Source organism: Lagenorhynchus albirostris, chromosome 7 (assembly GCF_949774975.1).
Source record: "Lagenorhynchus albirostris chromosome 7, mLagAlb1.1, whole genome shotgun sequence".
NCBI lineage: Eukaryota > Metazoa > Chordata > Mammalia > Artiodactyla > Delphinidae > Lagenorhynchus > Lagenorhynchus albirostris.
The window spans coordinates 104,944,584-104,952,087 of NC_083101.1; the positions used below are offsets into that span (position 1 = coordinate 104,944,584).

Here is a 7,504-nt window from a genome sequence, read left to right on the forward strand (position 1 = left end):
TTTTAAATAGAGCTATGTTCTAAAAGGTTGCAGATTGCGTTGTTCCAAAGTCATACTACATCTCCTCATATAAATAATATTTTTGTGAATAATAAGGGTAACAGATAGCCAACAAGAGCTGACCTAGTGCACTACAGTATTAATCTCGGGGTCTTGGTTTGGAATAAAGTGTTAGTGACTATAGCCCTTTCACCTCTCTTAAAAACAAACAAATACATTGTTGTTAGCACAGATTACTATCAGTTAGTAGAATATTAAGCTTTAAAAGTGGAAATAATTTAGTGTTGGTGGAACTATTTTGAGACAAGGGATATCATTTAAATGACCTAACTTGGGAATCTGCTCCTGTTGCCCTGAACCCCTGTGATGACTCAAAGTACTGTATATTTTCAGTGACCTTGAAGAAAGGAGCTAGTCATTTCTATTTCATGCGTCATATGAAGTCGGGGCCTTACTGATCTCACGTTTTTCAGTTCAAAGGCTGTGTCTGGAACATCCTAGATATCCTTCACCCACGCTCTTCTAAGGCTGTGTTTCAGGCTCTGTCTGCCCTACCTTCAGGTAGGCCTGCGTTCCGGCTCTGCTCCTTGATATTAAATTTACAGATGGGCACTGTCCATTCTTGTTTTAAAAAAGTCTTGCCTCATTTTACTGTTATCAACAATGACCACCACCTTCTCTTTTTTTCAAGAGATATAAAGGTAGAAAGGATATTGTTTTTCATTATTTTCAGAAACTATTATTCTTAAACAGGTGGCACTTAGCAATTTAGTTTTCAAACTCTAATCTGAATTAAGTTGATGAGGTGATTCTAAAATTGATTCTAAAATTTTAATCTTGCTTTATCATATAAACATCTAGTTAGAAACTTTATGCTCATAAAGACTTGTGTTTTGTGGCATTAGTTCTTCATGTTTCTTTTTTATGTATTTAAAATCGTTCATTCATTTCCAAATGAGTGGAGAAGTTACTGTTGAGCTCTGTATAGGACAAGTGCGCTTGATTAGAGCATGAAATGTACTTTCACATTAGCTGGGTGTGCTTTGCACTCTGCTCTTGTAGATTTATTTTGTTTACAGTAGACTGATGTCAGTTTTTGTAAATGTTTTTACTTAGCACTTTAACTGTGAGTGTATAAACTGATTTTAAATGTAGTGGTTGTATATTTTGGTTATAAATTGGAAATTTGTAATAAAATTAAATGATTTGTTCTGTATTTTGTCATTAGTACCTGACTGAGTATAGTTTTCTACCTCATCTTCTAGACTCTATTTAACATATTACACTGCTATTTTTATTTTTTTTTATTATATCACCAAATTTACTTAAGAAAAATAGATTTGAACACTATTTTTCCTCCAGTTGACACCTTTGAGAGATGTTGCTGTTCAATGTGGCACACAATAAGGAAACATTTTGATGACGGGGCATTATATTGAAATACCCTCGCATACTTCCACCTCCATGTATAAAAATATTCCTTTGGAATTAATGCTGCTGTCGCCTCTTGAATTTAGATTCAATTGTCAGTAAACCTAAATTAAATGTAGCCACAGTCTTTAAAATGATCGCATAAAAAAGAGAAGTAGCTAAAGCTCTCAGAAACGTGATATGTTACAATTATAGATATGTGTAATCAGGCTATACGAAATGTAATACTATTTTAAACATTACATTTAAACTAAATAGCAGTTTCATTTTGCCATCAAAATTAATAATGGTGCTTCACATCCAAAGTAGGTGTGAAGGTTTGATTATTTCTCATTTGAGAACAACGTAAATGCCTTCTTGCCTCTACTTTTCCATCTCATGGATTCTCAGGGGTTCAGAGGTCATGTGGTAGCCCCCTTCTCACTTATGGAACCAGCTTTGAAAAGGCTCCAAATTAAAAATAATCCTTGGCAGCTTTATTCCAGTCCTAGTACAGAAGAATCAGGTTATCTCACCAAATTTTTCAGTCCTCTGATAAAATCTGCAGATGCTTCTTAATTTGCCTCTTTGCTAGGAAAGATGAGAGAGGAAAATTCTCATCCATCACAACTATAGGTAACAGTGAACTATGGAAAGCACTAAAGTTTAAAGCAACGTATCATCATTTGGTCTCACTGCCGATGTTTAAATGATGTCAGTGAATCTTTCACACTAGCAAATTATAAGTTGAAATTTTTTCCAAAAGATTGAAGGTAGCCACAATTCTCCCAGGCACAGATAGAATGGGTTTTCCTTCCTGCAAATTGGGGAAGAAGAGATAATTACTTTATTATCCTACAGTGGGAACAGCCATACTTGATTCTGTGCATTCCCTGGCCTAGTATCCACGCATTTGGGGGTACAGTTAGCTCTGAAAAGTTCTACACAGAGTAGGTAGATCAGTGAAGGTATTACATAGTAGTGACCTTCTAAGCCTGGATATGAAACAGCTTCATTATATAGACATTTCAAAATACCTATGCAGCAAGAGGAAAATAGACTTTTCAACCAAGTATCAGTTGAAAGTCAGAGATCTGAATGCACTGACTCAATTATTGCCTAGTGTTCCAGAAAGGTGCCTGCCACCAACGTGCTGGAAGGCACCAAAATTTAGTGTGAATGTAAATAAGGAGCTCAACATACGGGGATAGGGAAAGCAATACTGAAACACAATTTGCTGGTCTCTACTCCTTTATGGCTAAATATTAATTGAGCAAGGAATTAAGACCAGAAAAGAAGTGAACCTCAAGTACTGCTCCTTTCAGTTTCCATTTTAAAAAGCTCAAGTTTTATAAGTGTTATTGATGATTTCCAGAAATTTGATTTATTTTTTAAGAATTCTGTATTTACAGGTGCTTGGTTCTTCATGAATGCAGTGTTCTATTTACAGTCCAAATCATTTACACCCATTACATAATTGTTGGGTATTTTAAAATAAATGGTTATCTATTTCTTAACTGCCTCTCGAATTAGAAACTGTAATTACATGAGTCTCAACGGCTGGCTCTTTATGTTTTATTAATTATTTTTGTTGGTCTCCATCACAGATGGAATTTTTCACTGGTAATTCCTCCTAAATCCATTCATATGGAATTCAGAGCAGTGAAAATAAATTTCACACCATAGAGTAGGGAATGATAACGGTAAAAAGGAGCAGGAGGGATCTGGGGACAGCCAGCAGGACCAGTTCAGTTCTCAACTGGTGTTGGGTTTTGCAAAGGTTGGCTCATTATAACCTGTATAACATAGGCCTTTACGATCTTCATGTCTTCCAGCTTCATTTTTGTCAGTGAGGGATCTGCCAGAAAAGAACTAGCACTGACTGCCCAGTTCCACTCCTTCTGCTTGCATGTAGCCGCCTCTTCATGTGGTACAGTGTGTCTGTGCTGTGGACCACAGGGTTGAGTCCTTGCTCGTGGAATGGCGCAGACGGAGCTGAGATTCATACCCAGAATTGGGTGCTGGCTCAGGAATATCCAGAGTCTCTATGTTGCTCTTTACCTCTATCATGTTGATTGGTGGTGCCACGCAACAGACCGGAAGCTGATGCCTATTCCCCAGGTCATCATAGCCCTCTGTAAGCGCACCATGTGGTAACGTTATGTTCGCACCATCAGTGATTGCCTGTGCCAGGTCATGATCGTTGCTTTCAAAAGCATGTGCTGCAGCCTTCAAGCCATCCCAAATCTCTTTACAGCCTTCAAAAGCTGACGCAGTATCTCAAAATTCATCTCTCTTGCTGAGCAGTTGTCCATCTGTCATGGGATAATCGCTTTTCCATTTGGGTTTCTCCTTTTTCAAAGGCTGGTCATGACCTAAAGCAACTCAGTCCCAGGGCCGCCCGCCCAGCAGGCCTGGCCCCCCTGCCACCCTCGCCTCTGGCTCGGCCCCGCCAGACCAGGGCTGGCCCATCCCGGGCGGGTCGCAACTCCCGCTTCACCCCCTCGCAGCCCAGCACACTGGCGTCCAGGTGAGTCCAGCCCCGTTGCAGCCTGTCCGCCAGGCCCCATCGGTCCCCGCCCCTAAGCTGCTGTTTTTAAATTAGGTGTCATATTTTATGTTCTTCTAATTACTAATTTTTTCATTCATAATAACAGGATCCACACTAATCTGGAATATAGAAATATATTAACACACCATTCTGTATTATAGCTCTTTCACACTTGTTGATATAGATGAGTCCCATCTCTGTTCATTATTATACCCTCAATATATACCGCCACTAGGCACATAATAGGGGAAAAAATGAATACATTAAAGTATCAATTTCCCAATAGAAAATCCTACCCACATAAGCAAATCAGTTGATTTTTTTTTTTCACACACAGGACAGCAGATCAGGATTTAAACTATTAGAGTTTTTTTTTGCCTAGATTGTACAGTGTTTAGTTGGAAGGGACCTTAGAAATCATAAGGTCCAACTTCCAACCCAGTACAAAAATCCTTCAGAACCATCTTTTATAAGCCTCGGCTTGAATGAAGCTTACTACTCTGTAAGGCCTTCCATGTCATTTTGAAGTCGGCCAACAACCAAAATGATGAAGGAAATTAACACTCCCCAAAAGTCTTCCTAAAGGAACTGCTGACATCTTCATTTTAGCCCTGTGAGATCCATGTCAGACTTATAGAAGGTAATAAGTTTGTATTGCTTAAGCCCCTAAAGTTAGGGTAATTTGTTAGAGCAGCAATAGAAGACTAATATATTCAGCCTCACACTTGCACATCTGCAAAGTGTAAGCAATGAACAAGTGAGTAATGGAAAGTGGCCCAAGGAGTCCATTAGGGACCAGAAACGTTTCAGGGAGTTGGCCAGTTGCCATGGAACAGACTGCTGAGGTAGCTGGGATAGGTTGGAGGTACTGAGATTATTTAATAAGAGCAATCAGTCCCTGGTGCCCTTCTTCCAATTTTATTCTTCCATTTTTTTCACCATTATTTTCCAGTTTTCTTTTTATTCCCATTTTTCCTTTTATCCTCTCTTCCATCCTACTTTCCTCCTCCTCTTTTAAACACTGCTCTTCATTTTTCTCTGCTAATCAAGCATATGTTTTTATCAGCCCCACACCCCCACCAGCGTACCCACCCATTTGTCAGAAGGAGATAAGGAGCAGAACATGAGAGGAGCCTTGGGAGAATGTCGAGATTTTCAAGTGTGCCAAGAATTAAAAAGGTAAGGAACAAAGCTTTACCACCTGGTCTCTGGGTACTCCAGAGCACCACATGCATTCACAAAAGAGGGTTATATACAAATCTATTTATTTAAAAAAAGAAATCAACACAAAACTAAGCAGGTGGGCTTCCCTGGTGGCTCAGTGGTTGAGAGTCCGCCTGCCGATGCAGGGGACACGGGTTCGTGCCCCGGTCCGGGAAGATCCCACATGCCGCGGAGCGGCTGGGCCCGTGAGCCATGGCCGTTGAGCCTGCGTGTCCGGAGCCTGTGCTCCGCAACAGGAGAGGCCACACAACAGTGAGAGGCCCGCGTACCGAAAAAAAAAAAAAAAAAAAGCAGGCACTCAAAAGTATTTTGAAAATAACAAAAGGTTTTTGCTAAGGTACTGATTAGTCACTATCTTCTATTTTGCTGCCGAAAAATTATGTTGAGCCGTTTTCACTATCTCTTAGCGCAAAACTAAAGGCCCTAAGGGGCTAATGGAAGGTCTTCATCAACTTCAAATAATATTACGTGAGCTACTGAACAATAATAAATACAATAGAAGCATTTAAACACTTCACATGAAGTGAATCAATGAAGCATATACAGTTTTATTTTAAGAATTTTTTGGCACCGGATTTTCTAGAAAAGTGTTTGCTGAATACGGGGACTAGATCCATGACTAATATCTATATGCAAGCTTCTGGTTTCCCACAAGTCCTGGTGGCTGCAAGGGCAGATGAAGCGACATTGTTCTCTGGCAACAGATTGGGCTTTGGTTGAGCCAGTTTAAGGGAACTGTTGGTAAGAATCCTGAGGACGGGGTAATACCTGTGCCCTTAACCATCAATATAGTAGATTTCAAATGAACCCTTACCACAAAGCAAGGAGAGATTCCCTTAATGATAAGCATTTCTAAAAATTCCAAAGATTATGTGGGCCATGTGGCTGCCAGAAATTGGTTTGTTTCTGGAGCCATTGCTGCAGCACTAAAATTGGTCAGCAAATTCAGAGGAGAACAAACTACACCTTTAATCCAGAAGTCCTTTTCTTCCTCTCTTTTGTCCTATCCATTGGTAGGAGTTCTTTGGCAGAGACATGGCATATTTAACTATAAACTTGTTTTAGCTGTCACAGTTTTAGTTGTTTTTCCAGAGCCGAGGGTTATATTCATATTGTTTTTCTTGTCTGTTGATGAAAGTAATTTTAGAAAATGATCTTTCAAGTCTCTGTGACCATTCATTAGCATGAATTCATTCATTCATTTATTCAGTAAACACTCATTTGTCTACCTACTCCTTACCAGGTAGTGAGTAAGACCCTAGGAATTCAAAGAAGGAAATGTCATGATTTATACTCGTGTAAAGTTCACATGCTAGTAAGGAGATAAGCTTTTCAACACATGAGGACCGTAATACTGATGTGTTCAAAGTGTTATTTGAGCACAGATGTGGAAGAAGTTCCTTCTGCCAAGAAGACTGGGCGTTCAGAGAACTTTCATAGAGTATGAAAGATCCAATCGATAGGAATTTATTAATCACCTATTAATTGCTGAGGTTACGGCAGGGAACAAAACAGGCAGTTCTGTTTTAGTTCTCTAATCAAAATTTTGAATCTAAAGGGAGGAGGCAGACAATAAATAAGTAAAGACGTTAACAGATTAATTTCAGATAGTAATAAGTGTTACAAGACTAAGACTGTCCTGGAGGGAGAGGCTTAAAGGTCTTGGTAAAGAATATGGATTTTGTCCAAAGTGCAAAAGAGTGCCATTGAAGCATTTTAATTAAGTGATTAACACGACCTAATTTTCCTTTTTAAAAAATTATTCTGGTAGCTCTATGAAGATGGATTATGAAAATCAAGAATGCACACAGGGAAACCAATAAAAAAGCAATTGCATGAGTACAGGTTAGAGATAATAATGACTAGCACTCAGATGGTAGTTGTAGAGATGGACAGAAAAAGGAAGATTCAGGATGTCTTAAACATTGGATGTGATAGTTGAGGAAAAGGGGACGATGAAAGATAACTCTTGGTTCTTTGGCTATAGCAGTGAGGTGGAGTAGGGGCCACTTCCTAAGGTGTAGAAAACTGGAGGAAGAATAGATGCTGACGGGAAAAATCAAGAGCTCTGTTTTGGACAGGTTAGGTTTAAAGTGACTATTAGTTATCCAAGTGAAGATGCCAAGTAAACAGTTGGATATAAGTCTAGAGCTCAGGTTGAGATTTTGGCCTAAGATAGAAATGTGAGCATCATCAAGATATAGGTAGCATTTAAAGCCATCACTTTATATGAGATCACCTTGGAGAAGACTGGATAGAGAGGAGAAGTTGTGTAGAAGACAAAAGGTCAGGAGAGGAGACTGAGAAGGAGAAGCCAGT

The 7,504-nt window shown here is 39.3% G+C and overlaps 1 pseudogene; it reads right to left on the bottom strand.

The window, feature by feature from the left end:
• Window positions 1-3,115: 3,115 nt before the first annotated feature.
• LOC132523039 (ubiquitin domain-containing protein 2-like) lies at window positions 3,116-3,747 on the bottom strand (annotated as a pseudogene).
• Between the last annotated feature and the right edge of the window lie 3,757 nt (window positions 3,748-7,504).